Source organism: Mixophyes fleayi, unplaced genomic scaffold, assembly GCF_038048845.1.
Source record: "Mixophyes fleayi isolate aMixFle1 unplaced genomic scaffold, aMixFle1.hap1 Scaffold_3811, whole genome shotgun sequence".
Lineage (NCBI taxonomy): Eukaryota > Metazoa > Chordata > Amphibia > Anura > Limnodynastidae > Mixophyes > Mixophyes fleayi.
The window spans coordinates 276-24,133 of record NW_027447796.1 but is presented as its reverse complement, the minus strand read 5'-3'; the positions used below and the strand labels follow the sequence as shown (position 1 = coordinate 24,133).

The 23,858-nt window shown below is 34.3% G+C and overlaps 16 non-coding genes across 16 annotated transcripts; all 16 read left to right on the top strand.

The window, feature by feature from the left end:
* The first annotated feature begins 689 nt into the window (after window positions 1–689).
* TRNAG-UCC (transfer RNA glycine (anticodon UCC)) lies at window positions 690–761 on the top strand. Its single transcript has one exon. It is a non-coding gene; the product is annotated as a tRNA-Gly (tRNA).
* A 748-nt stretch (window positions 762–1,509) lies between these two features.
* Window positions 1,510–1,581, top strand: TRNAG-UCC (transfer RNA glycine (anticodon UCC)). The gene has a single exon. It is a non-coding gene; the product is annotated as a tRNA-Gly (tRNA).
* Window positions 1,582–3,216: 1,635 nt separating this feature from the next.
* On the top strand, window positions 3,217–3,288 carry TRNAG-UCC (transfer RNA glycine (anticodon UCC)). The gene has a single exon. It is a non-coding gene; the product is annotated as a tRNA-Gly (tRNA).
* Window positions 3,289–4,896: 1,608 nt separating this feature from the next.
* On the top strand, window positions 4,897–4,968 carry TRNAG-UCC (transfer RNA glycine (anticodon UCC)). Its single transcript has one exon. It is a non-coding gene; the product is annotated as a tRNA-Gly (tRNA).
* A 793-nt stretch (window positions 4,969–5,761) lies between these two features.
* On the top strand, window positions 5,762–5,833 carry TRNAG-UCC (transfer RNA glycine (anticodon UCC)). Its single transcript has one exon. It is a non-coding gene; the product is annotated as a tRNA-Gly (tRNA).
* Window positions 5,834–8,335: 2,502 nt separating this feature from the next.
* On the top strand, window positions 8,336–8,407 carry TRNAG-UCC (transfer RNA glycine (anticodon UCC)). The gene has a single exon. It is a non-coding gene; the product is annotated as a tRNA-Gly (tRNA).
* A 776-nt stretch (window positions 8,408–9,183) lies between these two features.
* TRNAG-UCC (transfer RNA glycine (anticodon UCC)) lies at window positions 9,184–9,255 on the top strand. Its single transcript has one exon. It is a non-coding gene; the product is annotated as a tRNA-Gly (tRNA).
* Window positions 9,256–12,709: 3,454 nt separating this feature from the next.
* On the top strand, window positions 12,710–12,781 carry TRNAG-UCC (transfer RNA glycine (anticodon UCC)). The gene has a single exon. It is a non-coding gene; the product is annotated as a tRNA-Gly (tRNA).
* A 789-nt stretch (window positions 12,782–13,570) lies between these two features.
* Window positions 13,571–13,642, top strand: TRNAG-UCC (transfer RNA glycine (anticodon UCC)). Its single transcript has one exon. It is a non-coding gene; the product is annotated as a tRNA-Gly (tRNA).
* Window positions 13,643–14,562: 920 nt separating this feature from the next.
* Window positions 14,563–14,634, top strand: TRNAG-UCC (transfer RNA glycine (anticodon UCC)). Its single transcript has one exon. It is a non-coding gene; the product is annotated as a tRNA-Gly (tRNA).
* Window positions 14,635–15,388: 754 nt separating this feature from the next.
* TRNAG-UCC (transfer RNA glycine (anticodon UCC)) lies at window positions 15,389–15,460 on the top strand. The gene has a single exon. It is a non-coding gene; the product is annotated as a tRNA-Gly (tRNA).
* Window positions 15,461–18,076: 2,616 nt separating this feature from the next.
* TRNAG-UCC (transfer RNA glycine (anticodon UCC)) lies at window positions 18,077–18,148 on the top strand. The gene has a single exon. It is a non-coding gene; the product is annotated as a tRNA-Gly (tRNA).
* Window positions 18,149–19,795: 1,647 nt separating this feature from the next.
* On the top strand, window positions 19,796–19,867 carry TRNAG-UCC (transfer RNA glycine (anticodon UCC)). Its single transcript has one exon. It is a non-coding gene; the product is annotated as a tRNA-Gly (tRNA).
* An 872-nt stretch (window positions 19,868–20,739) lies between these two features.
* TRNAG-UCC (transfer RNA glycine (anticodon UCC)) lies at window positions 20,740–20,812 on the top strand. Its single transcript has one exon. It is a non-coding gene; the product is annotated as a tRNA-Gly (tRNA).
* A 772-nt stretch (window positions 20,813–21,584) lies between these two features.
* Window positions 21,585–21,656, top strand: TRNAG-UCC (transfer RNA glycine (anticodon UCC)). The gene has a single exon. It is a non-coding gene; the product is annotated as a tRNA-Gly (tRNA).
* Window positions 21,657–23,290: 1,634 nt separating this feature from the next.
* Window positions 23,291–23,362, top strand: TRNAG-UCC (transfer RNA glycine (anticodon UCC)). Its single transcript has one exon. It is a non-coding gene; the product is annotated as a tRNA-Gly (tRNA).
* The last annotated feature ends 496 nt before the right edge of the window (window positions 23,363–23,858 follow it).

The following is a 23,858-nucleotide window of genomic DNA, read 5'->3' as shown; positions in this document are numbered from 1 at the left end:
TACAATTAAAAATCAACAGTTCTAAATAGACTGGTGCCAATAAGACTATTGAAATGCATTTTCTTATTGGTTGTCTAGCTTTTAACACCAATTGTACTCTTGCAGAAATGCGTGGGAGAAAGACTTGTATATCCCTCCAATATTCACAGTTTTAACCATTTTCAAACCCTACTGTGTATTAAATGTATCTTTTCAATCATTAAAGGGAGTGCTTTGCAGTCGACACTTCGTGATACACTGGTGGGGCATAGCGTTCTTCTAAGCAGTTGACTTGGTTTTTATACCGGACTGCTTTTCTCTTTTACCTTTTAACATTCTAAAAATTGTCCCACAGAAGATCAATTCCTCTTGCCAGTAATGGAGGGTGTTTTCTAAGCAGTTGACTTGGTTTTTATACCGGACTGCTTTTCTCTTTTACCTTTTAACATTCTAAAAATTGTCCCACAGAAGATCAATTCTCTTGCCAGTAATGGAGGTGTAGCCAAATCCTTTGTTCATGGCCAACCAATTCATTTTCTTTTCTCAATTCTTTGAAACCTTTGTGTAAAAGTGGACCATGAACATTGAACTTATGCACAGATAAGCCTCTTTCGTTCAGGAATTTCTTTTCAATTCATTATTTAAATCCTGTTTTATGATTGCTCACTAGATTTTGCAATTGATTTTTAAACATTTAAAAAAAAACAAAAGCGTTGGTGGTATAGTGGTGAGCATAGCTGCCTTCCAAGCAGTTGACCTGGGTTCGATTCCCAGCCAACGCATTGTGTTTATAGTATTGAATCTTTAGCTCTTCAAGATGCTGCTTAAAAAGTGCTCAGAACACAAACTGCTTAGAGAAATTTTAATAGTTTAAAGAATTTGGAAATTTTATCATATGACAACTTCTTTCTTCTTCTTCTCTTCTTCTTCTTCTTCTTCTTCTTCTTCTTCTTCTTCTTCTTCTTCTTCTTCTTCTCTTCTTCTTCTTCTTCTTCTTCTTCTTCTTCTTCTCTCTCTCATTCACTGTATGCTAGAATTAACACCAATTTACTCTTGCAGAAATGCGTGGAGAAAGACTTGTATATCCCTCCAATATTCACAGTTTTAACCATTTTCAAACCCTACTGTGTATTAAATGTATCTTTTCAATCATTAAAGGGAGTGCTTTGCAGTCGACACTTCGTGATACACTGGTGGGCATAGCGTTCTTCTAAGCAGTTGACTTGGTTTTTATACCGGACTGCTTTTCTCTTTTACCTTTTAACATTCTAAAAATTGTCCCACAGAAGATCAATTCCTCTTGCCAGTAATGGAGGTGTAGCCAAATCCTTTGTTCATGGCCAACCAATTCATTTTCTTTTCTCAATTCTTTGAAACCTTTGTGTAAAAAGTGGACCATGAACATTGAACTTATGCACAGATAAGCCTCTTTCGTTCAGGAATTTCTTTTCAATTCATTATTTAAATCCTGTTTTATGATTGCTCACTAGATTTTGCAATTGATTTTTAAACATTTAAAAAAAACCAAAAGCGTTGGTGGTATAGTGGTGAGCATAGCTGCCTTCCAAGCAGTTGACCTGGGTTCGATTCCCAGCCAACGCATTGTGTTTATAGTATTGAATCTTTAGTTCTTCAAGATGCTGCTTAAAAAGTGCTCAGAACACAAACTGCTTAGAGAAATTTTAATAGTTTAAAGAATTTGGAAATTTTATCATATGACAACTTCTTCTTCTTCTTCTTCTTCTTCTTCTTCTTCTTCTTCTTCTTCTTCTTCTTCTTCTTCACTGTATGCTAGAATAATGAACAATTAAAAATCAACAGTTCTAAATAGACTGGTGCCAATAAGACTATTGAAATGCATTTTCTTATTGGTTGTCTAGCTTTTAACACCAATTTACTCTTGCAGAAATGCGTGGAGAAAGACTTGTATATCCCTCCAATATTCACAGTTTTAACCATTTTCAAACCCTACTGTGTATTAAATGTATCTTTTCAATCATTAAAGGGAGTGCTTTGCAGTCGACACTTCGTGATACACTGGTGGGCATAGCGTTCTTCTAAGCAGTTGACTTGGTTTTTATACCGGACTGCTTTTCTCTTTTACCTTTTAACATTCTAAAAATTGTCCCACAGAAGATCAATTCCTCTTGCCAGTAATGGAGGTGTAGCCAAATCCTTTGTTCTTGGCCAACCAATTCATTTTCTTTTCTCAATTCTTTGAAACCTTTGTGTAAAAAGTGGACCATGAACATTGAACTTATGCACAGATAAGCCTCTTTCGTCAGGAATTTCTTTTCAATTCATTATTTAAATCCTGTTTTATGATTGCTCACTAGATTTTGCAATTGATTTTTAAACATTTAAAAAAAAAACAAAAGTGTTGGAGGTATAGTGGTGAGCATAGCTACCTTCCAAGCAGTTGACCTGGGTTTGATTCCCAGCCAACGCATTGTGTTTATAGTATTGAATCTTTAGTTCTTCAAGATGCTGCTTAAAAAGTGCTCAGAACACAAACTGCTTAGAGAAATTTTAATAGTTTAAAGAATTTGGAAATTTTATCATATGACAACTTCTTCTTCTTCTTCTTCTTTTTCTTCTTCTTCTTCTTCTTCTTCTTCTTCTTCTTCTTCTTCTTTCTCATTCACTGTATGCTAGAATAATGAACAATTAAAAATCAACAGTTCTAAATAGACTGGTGCCAATAAGACTATTGAAATGCATTTTCTTATTGGTTGTCTAGCTTTTAACACCAATTTACTCTTGCAGAAATGCGTGGAGAAAGACTTGTATATCCCTCCAATATTCACAGTTTTAACCATTTTTAAACCCTACTGTGTATTAAATGTATCTTTTCAATCATTAAAGGGAGTGCTTTGCAGTCGACACTTCGTGATACACTGGTGGGCATAGCGTTCTTCTAAGCAGTTGACTTGGTTTTTATACCGGACTGCTTTTCTCTTTTACCTTTTAACATTCTAAAAATTGTCCCACAGAAGATCAATTCCTCTTGCCAGTAATGGAGGTGTAGCCAAATCCTTTGTTCTTGGCCAACCAATTCATTTTCTTTTCTCAATTCTTTGAAACCTTTGTGTAAAAAGTGGACCATGAACATTGAACTTATGCACAGATAAGCCTCTTTCGTTCAGGAATTTCTTTTCAATTCATTATTTAAATCCTGTTTTATGATTGCTCACTAGATTTTGCAATTGATTTTTAAACATTTAAAAAAAAAAAAAAGCGTTGGTGGTATAGTGGTGAGCATAGCTGCCTTCCAAGCAGTTGACCTGGGTTCGATTCCCAGCCAACGCATTGTGTTTATAGTATTGAATCTTTAGTTCTTCAAGTTGCTGCTTAAAAAGTGCTCAGAACACAAACTGCTTAGAGAAATTTTAATAGTTTAAAGAATTTGGAAATTTTATCATATGACAACTTCTTCTTCTTCTTCTTCTTCTTCTTCTTCTTCTTCTTCTTCTTCTTCTTCGTATGCTAGAATAATGAACAATTAAAAATCAACAGTTCTAAATAGACTGGTGCCAATAAGACTATTGAAATGCATTTTCTTATTGGTTGTCTAGCTTTTAACACCAATTTACTCTTGCAGAAATGCGTGGAGAAAGACTTGTATATCCCTCCAATATTCACAGTTTTAACCATTTTCAAACCCTACTGTGTATTAAATGTATCTTTTCAATCATTAAAGGGAGTGCTTTGCAGTCGACACTTCGTGATACACTGGTGGGCATGGCGTTCTTCTAAGCAGTTGACTTGGTTTTTATACCGGACTGCTTTTCTCTTTTACCTTTTAACATTCTAAAAATTGTCCCACAGAAGATCAATTCCTCTTGCCAGTAATGGAGGTGTAGCCAAATCCTTTGTTCTTGGCCAACCAATTAATTTTCTTTTCTCAATTCTTTGAAACCTTTGTGTAAAAAGTAGACCATGAACATTGAACTTATGCACAGATAAGCCTCTTTCGTTCAGGAATTTCTTTTCAATTCATTATTTAAATCCTGTTTTATGATTGCTCACTAGATTTTGCAATTGATTTTTAAACATTTAAAAAAAAAAAAAAGTGTTGGAGGTATAGTGGTGAGCATAGCTACCTTCCAAGCAGTTGACCTGGGTTTGATTCCCAGCCAACGCATTGTGTTTATAGTATTGAATCTTTAGTTCTTCAAGATGCTGCTTAAAAAGTGCTCAGAACACAAACTGCTTAGAGAAATTTTAATAGTTTAAAGAATTTGGAAATTTTATCATATGACAACTTCTTCTTCTTCTTCTTCTTCTTCTTCTTCTTCTTCTTCTTCTTCTTCTCTCTCATTCACTGTATGCTAGAATAATGAACAATTAAAAATCAACAGTTCTAAATAGACTGGTGCCAATAAGACTATTGAAATGCATTTTCTTATTGGTTGTCTAGCTTTTAACACCAATTTACTCTTGCAGAAATGCGTGGAGAAAGACTTGTATATCCCTCCAATATTCACAGTTTTAACCATTTTCAAACCCTACTGTGTATTAAATGTATCTTTTCAATCATTAAAGGGAGTGCTTTGCAGTCGACACTTCGTGATACACTGGTGGGCATAGCGTTCTTCTAAGCAGTTGACTTGGTTTTTATACCGGACGGCTTTTCTCTTTTACCTTTTAACATTCTAAAAATTGTCCCACAGAAGATCAATTCCTCTTGCCAGTAATGGAGGTGTAGCCAAATCCTTTGTTCATGGCCAACCAATTCATTTTCTTTTCTCAATTCTTTGAAACCTTTGTGTAAAAAGTGGACCATGAACATTGAACTTATGCACAGATAAGCCTCTTTCGTTCAGGAATTTCTTTTCAATTCATTATTTAAATCCTGTTTTATGATTGCTCACTAGATTTTGCAATTGATTTTTAAACATTTAAAAAAAACCAAAAGCGTTGGTGGTATAGTGGTGAGCATAGCTGCCTTCCAAGCAGTTGACCTGGGTTCGATTCCCAGCCAACGCATTGTGTTTATAGTATTGAATCTTTAGTTCTTCAAGATGCTGCTTAAAAAGTGCTCAGAACACAAACTGCTTAGAGAAATTTTAATAGTTTAAAGAATTTGGAAATTTTATCATATGACAACTTCTTCTTCTTCTTCTTCTTCTTCTTCTTCTTCTTCTTCTTTTTCCTCTTCTTCTTCTTCTTCTTCTCTCTCATTCACTGTATGCTAGAATAATGAACAATTAAAAATCAACAGTTCTAAATAGACTGGTGCCAATAAGACTATTGAAATGCATTTTCTTATTGGTTGTCTAGCTTTTAACACCAATTTACTCTTGCAGAAATGCGTGGAGAAAGACTTGTATATCCCTCCAATATTCACAGTTTTAACCATTTTCAAACCCCTACTGTGTATTAAATGTATCTTTTCAATCATTAAAGGGAGTGCTTTGCAGTCGACACTTCGTGATACACTGGTGGGCATAGCGTTCTTCTAAGCAGTTGACTTGGTTTTTATACCGGACTGCTTTTCTCTTTTACCTTTTAACATTCTAAAAATTGTCCCACAGAAGATCAATTCCTCTTGCCAGTAATGGAGGTGTAGCCAAATCCTTTGTTCATGGCCAACCAATTCATTTTCTTTTCTCAATTCTTTGAAACCTTTGTGTAAAAAGTGGACCATGAACATTGAACTTATGCACAGATAAGCCTCTTTCGTTCAGGAATTTCTTTTCAATTCATTATTTAAATCCTGTTTTATGATTGCTCACTAGATTTTGCAATTGATTTTTAAACATTTAAAAAAAAAACAAAAGTGTTGGTGGTATAGTGGTGAGCATAGCTGCCTTCCAAGCAGTTGACCTGGGTTTGATTCCCAGCCAACGCATTGTGTTTATAGTATTGAATCTTTAGTTCTTCAAGATGCTGCTTAAAAAGTGCTCAGAACACAAACTGCTTAGAGAAATTTTAATAGTTTAAAGAATTTGGAAATGTTATCATATGACAACTTCTTCTTCTTCTTCTTCTTCTTCTTCTTCTTCTTCTTCTTCTTCTTCTTCTTCTTCTCTCTCATTCACTGTATGCTAGAATAATGAACAATTAAAAATCAACAGTTCTAAATAGACTGGTGCCAATAAGACTATTGAAATGCATTTTCTTATTGGTTGTCTAGCTTTTAACACCAACTTACTCTTGCAGAAATGCGTGGAGAAAGACTTGTATATCCCTCCAATATTCACAGTTTTAACCATTTTCAAACCCTACTGTGTATTAAATGTATCTTTTCAATCATTAAAGGGAGTGCTTTGCAGTCGACACTTCGTGATACACTGGTGGGCATAGCGTTCTTCTAAGCAGTTGACCTGGTTTTTATACCGGACTGCTTTTCTCTTTTACCTTTTAACATTCTAAAAATTGTCCCACAGAAGATCAATTCCTCTTGCCAGTAATGGAGGTGTAGCCAAATCCTTTGTTCTTGGCCAACCAATTCATTTTCTTTTCTCAATTCTTTGAAACCTTTGTGTAAAAAGTGGACCATGAACCATTGAACTTATGCACAGATAAGCCTCTTTCGTTCAGGAATTTCTTTTCAATTCATTATTTAAATCCTGTTTTATGATTGCTCACTAGATTTTGCAATTGATTTTTAAACATTTAAAAAAAAAACAAAAGTGTTGGAGGTATAGTGGTGAGCATAGCTACCTTCCAAGCAGTTGACCTGGGTTTGATTCCCAGCCAACACATTGTGTTTATAGTATTGAATCTTTAGTTCTTCAAGATGCTGCTTAAAAAGTGCTCAGAACACAAACTGCTTAGAGAAATTTTAATAGTTTAAAGAATTTGGAAATTTTATCATATGACAACTTCTTCTTCTTCTTCTTCTTCTTCTTCTTCTTCTTCTTCTTCTTCTTCTTCTTCTTCTTCTTCTTCTTCTCTCTCATTCACTGTATGCTAGAATAATGAACAATTAAAAATCAACAGTTCTAAATAGACTGGTGCCAATAAGACTATTGAAATGCATTTTCTTATTGGTTGTCTAGCTTTTAACACCAACTTACTCTTGCAGAAATGCGTGGAGAAAGACTTGTATATCCCTCCAATATTCACAGTTTTAACCATTTTCAAACCCTACTGTGTATTAAATGTATCTTTTCAATCATTAAAGGGAGTGCTTTGCAGTCGACACTTCGTGATACACTGGTGGGCATAGCGTTCTTCTAAGCAGTTGACCTGGTTTTTATACCGGACTGCTTTTCTCTTTTACCTTTTAACATTCTAAAAATTGTCCCACAGAAGATCAATTCCTCTTGCCAGTAATGGAGGTGTAGCCAAATCCTTTGTTCTTGGCCAACCAATTCATTTTCTTTTCTCAATTCTTTGAAACCTTTGTGTAAAAAGTGGACCATGAACATTGAACTTATGCACAGATAAGCCTCTTTCGTTCAGGAATTTCTTTTCAATTCATTATTTAAATCCTGTTTTATGATTGCTCACTAGATTTTGCAATTGATTTTTAAACATTTAAAAAAAAACAAAAGTGTTGGAGGTATAGTGGTGAGCATAGCTACCTTCCAAGCAGTTGACCTGGGTTTGATTCCCAGCCAACGCATTGTGTTATAGTATTGAATCTTTAGTTCTTCAAGATGCTGCTTAAAAAGTGCTCAGAACACAAACTGCTTAGAGAAATTTTAATAGTTTAAAGAATTTGGAAATTTTATCATATGACAACTTCTTCTTCTTCTTCTTCTTCTTCTTCTTCTTCTTCTTCTTCTTCTTCTTCTTCTTCTCTCTCATTCACTGTATGCTAGAATAATGAACAATTAAAAATCAACAGTTCTAAATAGACTGGTGAGAATAAGACTATTGAAATGCATTTTCTTATTGGTTGTCTAGCTTTTAACACCAATTTACTCTTGCAGAAATGCGTGGAGAAAGACTTGTATATCCCTCCAATATTCACAGTTTTAACCATTTTCAACCCTACTGTGTATTAAATGTATCTTTTCAATCATTAAAGGGAGTGCTTTGCAGTCGACACTTCATGATACACTGGTGGGCATAGCGTTCTTCTAAGCAGTTTACTTGGTTTTTATACCGGACTGCTTTTCTCTTTTACCTTTTAACATTCTAAAAATTGTCCCACAGAAGATCAATTCCTCTTGCCAGTAATGGAGGTGTAGCCAAATCCTTTGTTCATGGCCAACCAATTCATTTTCTTTTCTCAATTCTTTGAAACCTTTGTGTAAAAAGTGGACCATGAACATTGAACTTATGCACAGATAAGCCTCTTTCGTTCAGGAATTTCTTTTCAATTCATTATTTAAATCCTGTTTTATGATTGCTCACTAGATTTTGCAATTGATTTTTAAACATTTAAAAAAAACCAAAAGCGTTGGTGGTATAGTGGTGAGCATAGCTGCCTTCCAAGCAGTTGACCTTGGTTCGATTCCCAACCAATGCATTGTGTTTATAGTATTGAATCTTTAGTTCTTCAAGATGCTGCTTAAAAAGTGCTCAGAACACAAACTGCTTAGAGAAATTTTAATAGTTTAAAGATTTTGGAAATTTTATCATATGACAACTTCTTCTTCTTCTTCTTCTTCTTCTTCTTCTTCTTCTTCTTCTTCTTCTTCTCTCTCATTCACTGTATGCTAGAATAATGAACAATTAAAAATCAACAGTTCTAAATAGACTGGTGCCAATAAGACTATTGAAATGCATTTTCTTATTGGTTGTCTAGCTTTTAACACCAATTTACTCTTGCAGAAATGCGTGGAGAAAGACTTGTATATCCCTCCAATATTCACAGTTTTAACCATTTTCAAACCCTACTGTGTATTAAATGTATCTTTTCAATCATTAAAGGGAGTGCTTTGCAGTCGACACTTCGTGATACACTGGTGGGCATAGCGTTCTTCTAAGCAGTTGACTTGGTTTTTATACCGGACTGCTTTTCTCTTTTACCTTTTAACATTCTAAAAATTGTCCCACAGAAGATCAATTCCTCTTGCCAGTAATGGAGGTGTAGCCAAATCCTTTGTTCATGGCCAACCAATTCATTTTCTTTTCTCAATTCTTTGAAACCTTTGTGTAAAAAGTGGACCATGAACATTGAACTTATGCACAGATAAGCCTCTTTCGTTCAGGTATTTCTTTTCAATTCATTATTTAAATCCTGTTTTATGATTGCTCACTAGATTTTGCAATTGATTTTTAAACATTTAAAAAACACCAAAAGCGTTGGTGGTATAGTGGTGAGCATAGCTGCCTTCCAAGCAGTTGACCTGGGTTTGATTCCCAGCCAACGCATTGTGTTTATAGTATTGAATCTTTAGTTCTTCAAGATGCTGCTTAAAAAGTGCTCAGAACACAAACTGCTTAGAGAAATTTTAATAGTTTAAAGAATTTGGAAATTTTATCATATGACAACTTCTTCTTCTTCTTCTTCTTCTTCTTCTTCTTCTTCTTCTCTCTCATTCACTGTATGCTAGAATAATGAACAATTAAAAATCAACAGTTCTAAATAGACTGGTGCCAATAAGACTATTGAAATGCATTTTCTTATTGGTTGTCTAGCTTTTAACACCAATTTACTCTTGCAGAAATGCGTGGAGAAAGACTTGTATATCCCTCCAATATTCACAGTTTTAACCATTTTCAAACCCTACTGTGTATTAAATGTATCTTTTCAATCATTAAAGGGAGTGCTTTGCAGTCGACACTTCGTGATACACTGGTGGGCATAGCGTTCTTCTAAGCAGTTGACTTGGTTTTTATACCGGACTGCTTTTCTCTTTTACCTTTTAACATTCTAAAAATTGTCCCACAGAAGATCAATTCCTCTTGCCAGTAATGGAGGTGTAGCCAAATCCTTTGTTCTTGGCCAACCAATTCATTTTCTTTTCTCAATTCTTTGAAACCTTTGTGTAAAAAGTGGACCATGAACATTGAACTTATGCACAGATAAGCCTCTTTCGTTCAGGAATTTCTTTTCATTCATTATTTAAATCCTGTTTTATGATTGCTCACTAGATTTTGCAATTGATTTTTAAACATTTAAAAAAAAAAACAAAAGTGTTGGAGGTATAGTGGTGAGCATAGCTACCTTCCAAGCAGTTGACCTGGGTTTGATTCCCAGCCAACGCATTGTGTTTATAGTATTGAATCTTTAGTTCTTCAAGATGCTGCTTAAAAAGTGCTCAGAACACAAACTGCTTAGAGAAATTTTAATAGTTTAAAGAATTTGGAAATTTTATCATATGACAACTTCTTCTTCTTCTTCTTCTTCTTCTTCTTCTTCTTCTTCTTCTTCTCTCTCATTCACTGTATGCTAGAATAATGAACAATTAAAAATCAACAGTTCTAAATAGACTGGTGCCAATAAGACTATTGAAATGCATTTTCTTATTGGTTGTCTAGCTTTTAACACCAATTTACTCTTGCAGAAATGCGTGGAGAAAGACTTGTATATCCCTCCAATATTCACAGTTTTAACCATTTTCAAACCCTACTGTGTAATAAATGTATCTTTTCAATCATTAAAGGGAGTGCTTTGCAGTCGACACTTCGTGATACACTGGTGGGCATAGCGTTCTTCTAAGCAGTTGACTTGGTTTTTATACCGGACTGCTTTTCTCTTTTACCTTTTAACATTCTAAAAATTGTCCCACAGAAGATCAATTCCTCTTGCCAGTAATGGAGGTGTAGCCAAATCCTTTGTTCTTGGCCAACCAATTCATTTTCTTTTCTCAATTCTTTGAAACCTTTGTGTAAAAAGTGGACCATGAACATTGAACTTATGCACAGATAAGCCTCTTTCGTTCAGGAATTTCTTTTCAATTCATTATTTAAATCCTGTTTTATGATTGCTCACTAGATTTTGCAATTGATTTTTAAACATTTAAAAAAAAAAACAAAAGTGTTGGAGGTATAGTGGTGAGCATAGCTACCTTCCAAGCAGTTGACCTGGGTTTGATTCCCAGCCAACGCATTGTGTTTATAGTATTGAATCTTTAGTTCTTCAAGATGCTGCTTAAAAAGTGCTCAGAACACAAACTGCTTAGAGAAAATTTTAATAGTTTAAAGAATTTGGAAATTTTATCATATGACAACTTCTTCTTCTTCTTCTTCTTCTTCTTCTTCTTCTTCTTCTTCTTCTTCTTCTTCTTCTTCTTCTTCTTCTTCTTCTTCTTCTTCTTCTCTCTCATTCACTGTATGCTAGAATAATGAACAATTAAAAATCAACAGTTCTAAATAGACTGGTGCCAATAAGACTATTGAAATGCATTTTCTTATTGGTTGTCTTCTAGCTTTTAACACCAATTTACTCTTGCAGAAATGCGTGGAGAAAGACTTGTATATCCCTCCAATATTCACAGTTTTAACCATTTTCAAACCCTACTGTGTATTAAATGTATCTTTTCAATCATTAAAGGGAGTGCTTTGCAGTCGACACTTCATGATACACTGGTGGGCATAGCGTTCTTCTAAGCAGTTGACTTGGTTTTTATACCGGACTGCTTTTCTCTTTTACCTTTTAACATTCTAAAAATTGTCCCACAGAAGATCAATTCCTCTTGCCAGTAATGGAGGTGTAGCCAAATCCTTTGTTCATGGCCAACCAATTCATTTTCTTTTCTCAATTCTTTGAAACCTTTGTGTAAAAAGTGGACCATGAACATTGAACTTATGCACAGATAAGCCTCTTTCGTTCAGGAATTTCTTTTCAATTCATTATTTAAATCCTGTTTTATGATTGCTCACTAGATTTTGCAATTGATTTTTAAACATTTAAAAAAAACCAAAAGTGTTGGTGGTATAGTGGTGAGCATAGTTACCTTCCAAGCAGTTGACCTGGGTTTGATTCCCAGCCAACGCATTGTGTTTATAGTATTGAATCTTTAGTTCTTCAAGATGCTGCTTAAAAAGTGCTCAGAACACAAACTGCTTAGAGAAATTTTAATAGTTTAAAGAATTTGGAAATTTTATCATATGACAACTTCTTCTTCTTCTTCTTCTTCTTCTTCTTCTTCTTCTTCTTCTTCTTCTTCTTCTTCTTCTTCTTCTTCTTCTTCTTCTTCTTCTTCTTCTTCTTCTTCTTCTTCTTCTTCTTCTTCTTCTTCTTCTTCTTCTTCTTCTTCTTCTTCTTCTTCTTCTTCTCTCTCATTCACTGTATGCTAGAATAATGAACAATTAAAAATCAACAGTTCTAAATAGACTGGTGCCAATAAGACTATTGAAATGCATTTTCTTATTGGTTGTCTAGCTTTTAACACCAATTTACTCTTGCAGAAATGCATGGAGAAAGACTTGTATATCCCTCCAATATTCACAGTTTTAACCATTTTCAAACCCTACTGTGTATTAAATGTATCTTTTCAATCATTAAAGGGAGTGCTTTGCAGTCGACACTTCGTGATACACTGGTGGGCATAGCGTTCTTCTAAGCAGTTGACTTGGTTTTTATACCGGACTGCTTCTCTCTTTTACCTTTTAACATTCTAAAAATTGTCCCACAGAAGATCAATTCCTCTTGCCAGTAATGGAGGTGTAGCCAAATCCTTTGTTCATGGCCAACCAATTCATTTTCTTTTCTCAATTCTTTGAAACCTTTGTGTAAAAAGTGGACCATGAACATTGAACTTATGCACAGATAAGCCTCTTTCGTTCAGGAATTTCTTTTCAATTCATTATTTAAATCCTGTTTTATGATTGCTCACTAGATTTTGCAATTGATTTTTAAACATTTAAAAAAAAAAAAAAAGTGTTGGTGGTATAGTGGTGAGCATAGCTGCCTTCCAAGCAGTTGACCTGGGTTCGATTCCCAGCCAACGCATTGTGTTTATAGTATTGAATCTTTAGTTCTTCAAGATGCTGCTTAAAAAGTGCTCAGAACACAAACTGCTTAGAGAAATTTTAATAGTTTAAAGAATTTGGAAATTTTATCATATGACAACTTCTTCTTCTTCTTCTTCTTCTTCTTCTTCTTCTTCTTCTTCTTCTTCTTCTTCTTCTTCTTCTCTCTCATTCACTGTATGCTAGAATAATGAACAATTAAAAATCAACAGTTCTAAATAGACTGGTGCCAATAAGACTATTGAAATGCATTTTCTTATTGGTTGTCTAGCTTTTAACACCAATTTACTCTTGCAGAAATGCATGGAGAAAGACTTGTATATCCCTCCAATATTCACAGTTTTAACCATTTTCAAACCCTACTGTGTATTAAATGTATCTTTTCAATCATTAAAGGGAGTGCTTTGCAGTCGACACTTCGTGATACACTGGTGGGCATAGCGTTCTTCTAAGCAGTTGACTTGGTTTTTATACCGGACTGCTTCTCTCTTTTACCTTTTAACATTCTAAAAATTGTCCCACAGAAGATCAATTCCTCTTGCCAGTAATGGAGGTGTAGCCAAATCCTTTGTTCATGGCCAACCAATTCATTTTCTTTTCTCAATTCTTTGAAACCTTTGTGTAAAAAGTGGACCATGAACATTGAACTTATGCACAGATAAGCCTCTTTCGTTCAGGAATTTCTTTTCAATTCATTATTTAAATCCTGTTTTATGATTGCTCACTAGATTTTGCAATTGATTTTTAAACATTTAAAAAAAAAAAAAAAGTGTTGGTGGTATAGTGGTGAGCATAGCTGCCTTCCAAGCAGTTGACCTGGGTTTGATTCCCAGCCAACGCATTGTGTTTATAGTATTGAATCTTTAGTTCTTCAAGATGCTGCTTAAAAAGTGCTCAGAACACAAACTGCTTAGAGAAATTTTAATAGTTTAAAGAATTTGGAAATTTTATCATATGACAACTTCTTCTTCTTCTTCTTCTTCTTCTTCTTCTTCTTTCTTCTTCTTCTTCTTCTTCTTCTTCTTCTTCTTCTTCTTCTTCTTCTTCTTCTTCTTCTTCTTCTTCTTCTTCTTCTTCTTCTTCTTCTTCTTCTTCTTCTTCTTCTTCTTCTTCTTCTTCTTCTTCTTCTTCTTCTTCTTCTTCTTCTTCTTCTTCTTCTTCTTCTTCTCTGTATGCTAGAATAATGAACAATTAAAAATCAACAGTTCTAAATAGACTGGTGCCAATAAGACTATTGAAATGCATTTTCTTATTGGTTGTCTAGCTTTTAACACCAATTTACTCTTGCAGAAATGCGTGGAGAAAGACTTGTATATCCCTCCAATATTCACAGTTTTAACCATTTTCAAACCCTACTGTGTATTAAATGTATCTTTTCAATCATTAAAGGGAGTGATTTGCAGTCGACACTTCGTGATACACTGGTGGGCATAGCGTTCTTCTAAGCAGTTGACTTGGTTTTTATACCGGACTGCTTTTCTCTTTTACCTTTTAACATTCTAAAAATTGTCCCCACTGAAGATCAATTCTCTTGCCAGTAATGGAGGTGTAGCCAAATCCTTTGTTCATGGCCAACCAATTCATTTTCTTTTCTCAATTCTTTGAAACCTTTGTGGTAAAAAGTGGACCATGAACATTGAACTTATGCACAGATAAGCCTCTTTCGTTCAGGAATTTCTTTTCAATTCATTATTTAAATCCTGTTTTATGATTGCTCACTAGATTTTGCAATTGATTTTAAACATTTAAAAAAAAACAAAAGCGTTGGTGGTATAGTGGTGAGCATAGCTGCCTTCCAAGCAGTTGACCTGGGTTCGATTCCCAGCCAACGCATTGTGTTTATAGTATTGAATCTTTAGTTCTTCAGATGCTGCTTAAAAAGTGCTCAGAACACAAACTGCTTAGAGAAATTTTAATAGTTTAAAGAATTGGAAATTTTATCATATGACAACTTCTTCTTCTTCTTCTTCTTCTTCTTCTTCTTCTTCTTCTTCTTCACTGTATGCTAGAATAATGAACAATTAAAATCAACAGTTCTAATAGACTGGTGCCAATAAGACTATTGAAATGCATTTTCTTATTGGTTGTCTAGCTTTTAACACCAATTTACTCTTGCAGAAATGCGTGGAGAAAGACTTGTATATCCCTCCAATATTCACAGTTTTAACCATTTTCAAACCCTACTGTGTATTAAATGTATCTTTTCAATCATTAAAGGGAGTGCTTTGCAGTCGACACTTCGTGATACACTGGTGGGCATAGCGTTCTTCTAAGCAGTTGACTTGGTTTTTATACCGGACTGCTTTTCTCTTTTACCTTTTAACATTCTAAAAATTGTCCCACAGAAGATCAATTCCTCTTGCCAGTAATGGAGGTGTAGACAAATCCTTTGTTCATGGCCAACCAATTCATTTTCTTTTCTCAATTCTTTGAAACCTTTGTGTAAAAGTGGACCATGAACATTGAACTTATGCACAGATAAGCCTCTTTCGTCAAGAATTTCTTTTCAATTCATTATTTAAATCCTGTTTTATGATTGCTCACTAGATTTTGCAATTGATTTTTAAACATTTAAAAAAAAACAAAAGTGTTGGTGGTATAGTGGTGAGCATAGCTGCCTTCCAAGCAGTTGACCTGGGTTCGATTCCCAGCCAACGCATTGTGTTTATAGTATTGAATCTTTAGTTCTTCAAGATGCTGCTTAAAAAGTGCTCAGAACACAAACTGCTTAGAGAAATTTTAATAGTTAAAGAATTTGGAAATTTTATCATATGACAACTTCTTCTTCTTCTTCTTCTTCTTCTTCTTCTTCTTCTTCTTTCTCATTCACTGTATGCTAGAATAATGAACAATTAAAAATCAACAGTTCTAAATAGACTGGTGCCAATAAGACTATTGAAATGCATTTTCTTATTGGTTGTCTAGCTTTTAACACCAATTTACTCTTGCAGAAATGCGTGGAGAAAGACTTGTATATCCCTCCAATATTCACAGTTTTAACCATTTTCAAACCCTACTGTGTATTAAATGTATCTTTTCAATCATTAAAGGGAGTGCTTTGCAGTCGACACTTCGTGATACACTGGTGGGCATAGCGTTCTTCTAAGCAGTTGACTTGGTTTTTATACCGGACTGCTTTTCTCTTTTACCTTTTAACATTCTAAAAATTGTCCCACAGAAGATCAATTCCTCTTGCCAGTAATGGAGGTGTAGCCAAATCCTTTGTTCATGGCCAACCAATTCATTTTCTTTTCTAAATTCTTTGAAACCTTTGTGTAAAAAGTGGACCATGAACATTGAACTTATGCACAGATAACCCTCTTTCGTTCAGGAATTTCTTTTCAATTCATTATTTAAATCCTGTTTTATGATTGCTCACTAGATTTTGCAATTGATTTTTAAACATTTAAAAAAAAAACAAAAGTGTTGGAGGTATAGTGGTGAGCATAGCTACCTTCCAAGCAGTTGACCTGGGTTTGATTCCCAGCCAACGCATTGTGTTTATAGTATTGAATCTTTAGTTCTTCAAGATGCTGCTTAAAAAGTGCTCAGAACACAAACTGCTTAGAGAAATTTTAATAGTTTAAAGAATTTGGAAATTTTATCATATGACAACTCTTCTCTTCTTCTTCTTCTTCTTCTTCTTCTTCTTCTTCTTCTTCTTCTTCTTCTTCTTCTTCTTCTTCTTCTCTCTCATTCCACTGTATGCTAGAATAATGAACAATTAAAAATCAACAGTTCTAAATAGACTGGTGCCAATAAGACTATTGAAATGCATTTTCTTATTGGTTGTCTAGCTTTTAACACCAATTTACTCTTGCAGAAATGCGTGGAGAAAGACTTGTATATCCCTCCAATATTCACAGTTTTAACCATTTTCAAACCTACTGTGTATTAAATGTATCTTTTCAATCATTAAAGGGAGTGCTTTTGCAGTCGACACTTCATGATACACTGGTGGGCATAGCGTTCTTCTAAGCAGTTGACTTGGTTTTTATACCGGACTGCTTTTCTCTTTTACCTTTTAACATTCTAAAAATTGTCCCACAGAAGATCAATTCCTCTTGCCAGTAATGGAGGTGTAGCCAAATCCTTTGTTCATGGCCAACCAATTCATTTTCTTTCTCAATTCTTTGAAACCTTTGTGTAAAAAGTGGACCATGAACATTGAACTTATGCACAGATAAGCCTCTTTCGTTCAGGAATTTCTTTTCAATTCATTATTTAAATCCTGTTTTATGATTGCTCACTAGATTTTGCAATTGATTTTTAAACATTTAAAAAAAACCAAAAGTGTTGGTGGTATAGTGGTGAGCATAGTTACCTTCCAAGCAGTTGACCTGGGTTTGATTCCCAGCCAACGCATTGTGTTTATAGTATTGAATCTTTAGTTCTTCAAGATGCTGCTTAAAAAGTGCTCAGAACACAAACTGCTTAGAGAAATTTTAATAGTTTAAAGAATTTGGAAATTTTATCATATGACAACTTCTTCTTCTTCTTCTTCTTCTTCTTCTTCTTCTTCTTCTTCTTCTTCTTCTTCTTCTTCTTCTTCTTCTTCTTCTTCTTCTTCTTCTTCTTCTTCTTCTTCTTCTTCTTCTTCTTCTTCTTCTTCTTCTTCTTCTTCTTCTTCTTCTTCTTCTTCTTCTTCTTCTTCTTCTTCTTCTTCTTCTTCTTCTCTCTCATTCACTGTATGCTAGAATAATGAACAATTAAAAATCAACAGTTCTAAATAGACTGGTGCCAATAAGACTATTGAAATGCATTTTCTTATTGGTTGTCTAGCTTTTAACACCAATTTACTCTTGCAGAAATGCGTGGAGAAAGACTTGTATATCCCTCCAATATTCACAGTTTTAACCATTTTCAACCCTACTGTGTATTAAATGTATCTTTTCAATCATTAAAGGGAGTGCTTTGCAGTCGACACTTCGTGATACACTGGTGGGCATAGCGTTCTTCTAAGCAGTTGACTTGGTTTTTATACCGGACTGCTTTTCTCTTTTACCTTTTAACATTCTAAAATTGTCCACAGAAGATCAATTCCTCTTGCCAGTAATGGAGGTGTAGCCAAATCCTTTGTTCATGGCCAACCAATTCATTTTCTTTTCTCAATTCTTTGAAACCTTTGTGTAAAAAGTGGACATGAACATTGAACTTATGCACAGATAAGCCTCTTTCGTTCAGGTATTTCTTTTCAATTCATTATTTAAATCCTGTTTTATGATTGCTCACTAGATTTTGCAATTGATTTTTAAACATTTAAAAAAAACCAAAAGCGTTGGTGGTATAGTGGTGAGCATAGCTGCCTTCCAAGCAGTTGACCTGGGTTTGATTCCCAGCCAACGCATTGTGTTTATAGTATTGAATCTTTAGTTCTTCAAGATGCTGCTTAAAAAGTGCTCAGAATACAAACTGCTTAGAGAAATTTTAATAGTTTAAAGAATTTGAAATTTTATCATATGACAACTTCTTCTTCTTCTTCTTCTTCTTCTTCTTCTTCTTCTTCTTCATCTTCTTCTTCTTCTTCTCTCTCATTCACTGTATGCTAGAATAATGAACAATTAAAAATCAACAGTTCTAAATAGACTGGTGCCAATAAGACTATTGAAATGCATTTTCTTATTGGTTGTCTAGCTTTTAACACCAATTTACTCTTGCAGAAATGCGTGGAGAAAGACTTGTATATCCCTCCAATATTCACAGTTTTAAACCATTTTCAACCCTACTGTGTATTAAATGTATCTTGTCAATCATTAAAGGGAGTGCTTTGCAGTCGACACTTCGTGATACACTGGTGGGCATAGCGTTTCTTCTAAGCAGTTGACTTGGTTTTTATACCGGACTGCTTTTCTCTTTTACCTTTTAACATTCTAAAAATTGTCCCACAGAAGATCAATTCCTCTTGCCAGTAATGGAGGTGTAGCCAAATCCTTTGTTCATGGCCAACCAATTCATTTTCTTTTCTCAATTCTTTGAAACCTTTGTGTAAAAAGTGGACCATGAACATTGAACTTATGCACAGATAAGCCTCTTTCGTTCGGGAATTTTTTTTCAATTCATTATTTAAATCCTGTTTTATGATTGCTCACTAGATTTTGCAATTGATTTTTAAACATTTAAAAAAAACCAAAAACATTGGTGGTATAGTGGTGAGCATAGCTGCCTTCCAAGCAGTTGACCTGGGTTTGTTTCCCAGCCAACGCATTGTGTTTATAGTATTGAATCTTTAGTTCTTCAAGATGCTGCTTAAAAAGTGCTCAGAACACAAACTGCTTAGAGAAATTTTAATAGTTTAAAGAATTTGGAAATTTTATCATATGACAACTTCTTCTTCTTCTTCTTCTTCTTCTTCTTCTTCTTCTTCTTCTTCTTCTTCTTCTTCGTCTTCTTCTTCTCTCTCATTCACTGTATGCTAGAATAATGAACAATTAAAAATCAACAGTTCTAAATAGACTGGTGCCATAAGACTATTGAAATGCATTTTCTTATTGGTTGTCTAGCTTTAACACCAATTTACTCTTGCAGAAATGCGTGGCGAAAGACTTGTATATCCCTCCAATATTCACAGTTTTAACCATTTTCAAACCCTACTGTGTATTAAATGTATCTTTTCAATCATTAAAGGGAGTGCTTTGCAGTCGACACTTCGTGATACACTGGTGGGCATAGCGTTCTTCTAAGCAGTTGACTTGGTTTTTATACCGGACTGCTTTTCTCTTTTACCTTTTAACATTCTAAAAATTGTCCCACAGAAGATCAATTCCTCTTTCCAGTAATGGAGGTGTAGCCAAATCCTTTGTTCATGGCCAACCAATTCATTTTCTTTCTCAATTCTTTGAAACCTTTGTGTAAAAAGTGGACCATGAACATTGAACTTATGCACAGATAAGCCTCTTTCGTTCAGGTATTTCTTTTCAATTCATTATTTAAATCCTGTTTTATGATTGCTCACTAGATTTTGCAATTGTTTTTAAACATTTAAAAAAAAACAAAAGCGTTGGTGGTATAGTGGTGAGCATAGCTGCCTTCCAAGCAGTTGACCTGGGTTCGATTCCCAGCCAACGCATTGTGTTTATAGTATTGAATCTTTAGTTCTTCAAGATGCTGCTTAAAAAGTGCTCAGAACACAAACTGCTTAGAGAAATTTTAATAGTTTAAAGAATTTGGAAATTTTATCATATGACAACTTCTTCTTCTTCTTCTTCTTCTTCTTCTTCTTCTTTCTTCTTCTTCTTCTTCTTCTTCTTCTTCTTCTTCTTCTTCTTCTCTTCTTCTTTCTTTCTTCTTCTTCTTCTTCTTCTTCTTCTTCTTCTTCTTCTTCTTCTTCTTCTTCTCTCTCATTCACTGTATGCTAGAATAATGAACAATTAAAAATCAACAGTTCTAAATAGACTGGTGCCAATAAGACTATTGAAATGCATTTTCTTATTGGTTGTCTAGCTTTTAACACCAATTTACTCTTGCAGAAATGCGTGGAGAAAGACTTGTATATCCCTCCAATATTCACAGTTTTAACCATTTTCAAACCCTACTGTGTATTAAATGTATCTTTTCAATCATTAAAGGGAGTGCTTTGCAGTCGACACTTCGTGATACACTGGTGGGCATAGCGTTCTTCTAAGCAGTTGACTTGGTTTTTATACCGGACTGCTTTTCTCTTTTACCTTTTAACATTCTAAAAATTGTCCCACAGAAGATCAATTCCTCTTGCCAGTAATGGAGGTGTAGCCAAATCCTTTGTTCATGGCCAACCAATTCATTTTCTTTTCTCAATTCTTTGAAACCTTTGTGTAAAAAGTGGACCATGAACATTGAACTTATGCACAGATAAGCCTCTTTCGTTCAGGTATTTCTTTTCAATTCATTATTTAAATCCTGTTTTATGATTGCTCACTAGATTTTGCAATTGATTTTTAAACAAATTAAAAAAAACCAAAAGCGTTGGTGGTATAGTGGGTGAGCATAGCTGCCTTCCAAGCAGTTGACCTGGGTTCGATTCCCAGCCAACGCATTGTGTTTTATAGTATTGAATCTTTAGTTCTTCAAGATGCTGCTTAAAAAGTGCTCAGAACACAAACTGCTTAGAGAAATTTTAATAGTTTAAAGAATTTGGAAATTTTATCATATGACAACTTCTTCTTCTTCTTCTTCTTCTTCTTCTTCTTCTTCTTCTTCTTCTTCTCTCTCATTCACTGTATGCTAGAATAATGAACAATTAAAAATCAACAGTTCTAAATAGACTGGTGCCAATAAGACTATTGAAATGCATTTTCTTATTGGTTGTCTAGCTTTTAACACCAATTTACTCTTGCAGAAATGCGTGGAGAAAGACTTGTATATCCCTCCAATATTCACAGTTTTAACAATTTTCAAACCCTACTGTGTATTAAATGTATCTTTTCAATCATTAAAGGGAGTGCTTTGCAGTCGACACTTCGTGATACACTGGTGGGCATAGCGTTCTTCTAAGCAGTTGACTTGGTTTTTATACCGGACTGCTTTTCTCTTTTACCTTTTAACATTCTAAAAATTGTCCCACAGAAGATCAATTCCTCTTGCCAGTAATGGAGGTGTAGCCAAATCCTTTGTTCATGGCCAACCAATTCATTTTCTTTCTCAATTCTTTGAAACCTTTGTGTAAAAAGTGGACCATGAACATTGAACTTATGCACAGATAAGCCTCTTTCGTTCAGGTATTTCTTTTCAATTCATTATTTAAATCCTGTTTTATGATTGCTCACTAGATTTTGCAATTGATTTTTAAACATTAAAAAAAACCAAAAGCGTTGGTGGTATAGTGGTGAGCATAGCTGCCTTCCAAGCAGTTGACCTGGGTTCGATTCCCAGCCAACGCATTGTGTTTATAGTATTGAATCTTTAGTTCTTCAAGATGCTGCTTAAAAAGTGCTCAGAATACAAACTGCTTAGAGAAATTTTAATAGTTTAAAGGAATTTGGAAATTTTATCATATGACAACTTCTTCTTCTTCTTCTTCTTCTTCTTCTTCTACTTCTTCTTCATCTTCTTCTTCTTCTTCTCTCTCATTCACTGTATGCTAGAATAATGAACAATTAAAAATCAACAGTTCTAAATAGACTGGTGCCAATAAGACTATTGAAATGCATTTTCTTATTGGTTGTCTAGCTTTTAACACCAATTTACTCTTGCAGAAATGCGTGGAGAAAGACTTGTATATCCCTCCAATATTCACAGTTTTAAACCATTTTCAAACCCTACTGTGTATTAAATGTATCTTTCAATCATTAAAGGGAGTGCTTTGCAGTCGACACTTCGTGATACACTGGTGGGCATAGCGTTCTTCTAAGCAGTTGACTTGGTTTTTATACCGGACTGCTTTTCTCTTTTACCTTTTAACATTCTAAAAATTGTCCCACAGAAGATCAATTCCTCTTGCCAGTAATGGAGGTGTAGCCAAATCCTTTGTTCATGGCCAACAATTCATTTCTTTTCCTCAAATCTTTGAAAGCTTTGTGTAAAAAGTGGACCATGAACATTGAACTTATGCACAGATAAGCCTCTTTCGTTCGGGAATTTTTTTTCAATTCATTATTTAAATCCTGTTTTATGATTGCTCACTAGATTTTGCAATTGATTTTTAAACATTTAAAAAAAACCAAAAACATTGGTGGTATAGTGGTGAGCATAGCTGCCTTCCAAGCAGTTGACCTGGGTTTGATTCCCAGCCAACGCATTGTGTTTATAGTATTGAATCTTTAGTTCTTCAAGATGCTGCTTAAAAAGTGCTCAGAACACAAACTGCTTAGAGAAATTTTAATAGTTTAAAGAATTTGGAAATTTTATCATATGACAACTTCTTCTTCTTCTTCTTCTTCTTCTTCTTCTTCTTCTTCTTCTTCTTCTTCTTCTCTCTCATTCACTGTATGCTAGAATAATGAACAATTAAAAATCAACAGTTCTAAATAGACTGGTGCCAATAAGACTATTGAAATGCATTTTCTTATTGGTTGTCTAGCTTTTAACACCAATTTACTCTTGCAGAAATGCGTGGCGAAAGACTTGTATATCCCTCCAATATTCACAGTTTTTAACCATTTCAAACCCTACTGTGTATTAAATGTATCTTTCAATCATTAAAGGGAGTGCTTTGCAGTCGACACTCGTGATACACTGGTGGCATAGCGTTCTTCTAAGCAGTTGACTTGGTTTTTATACCGGACTGCTTTTCTCTTTTACCTTTTAACATTCTAAAAATTGTCCCACAGAAGATCAATTCCTCTTTCCAGTAATGGAGGTGTAGCCAAATCCTTTGTTCATGGCCAACCAATTCATTTTCTTTTCTCAATTCTTTGAAACCTTTGTGTAAAAAGTGGACCATGAACATTGAACTTATGCACAGATAAGCCTCTTTCGTTCAGGTATTTCTTTTCAATTCAATATTTAAATCCTGTTTTTATGATTGCTCACTAGATTTTGCAATTGATTTTTAAACATTTAAAAAAAAACAAAAGCGTTGGTGGTATAGTGGTGAGCATAGCTGCCTTCCAAGCAGTTGACCTGGGTTCAATTCCCAGCCAACGCATTGTGTTTATAGTATTGAATCTTTAGTTCTTCAAGATGCTGCTTAAAAAGTGCTCAGAACACAAACTGCTTAGAGAAATTTTAATAGTTTAAAGAATTTGGAAATTTTATCATATGACAACTTCTTCTTCTTCTTCTTCTTCTTCTTCTTCTTCTTCTTCTTCTTCTTCTTCTTCTTCTTCTTCTTCTTCTTCTTCTTCTTCTTCTTCTTCTTCTTCTTCTTCTTCTTCTTCTTCTTCTTCTTCTTCTTCTTCTTCTTCTTCTTCTTCTTCTTCTTCTTCTTCTTCTTCTTCTTCTTCTTCTTCTTCTTCTTCTTCTTCTCTCTCATTCACTGTATGCTAGAATAATGAACAATTAAAAATCAACAGTTCTAAATAGACTGGTGCCAATAAGACTATTGAAATGCATTTTCTTATTGGTTGTCTAGCTTTTAACACCAATTTACTCTTGCAGAAATGCGTGGAGAAAGACTTGTATATCCCTCCAATATTCACAGT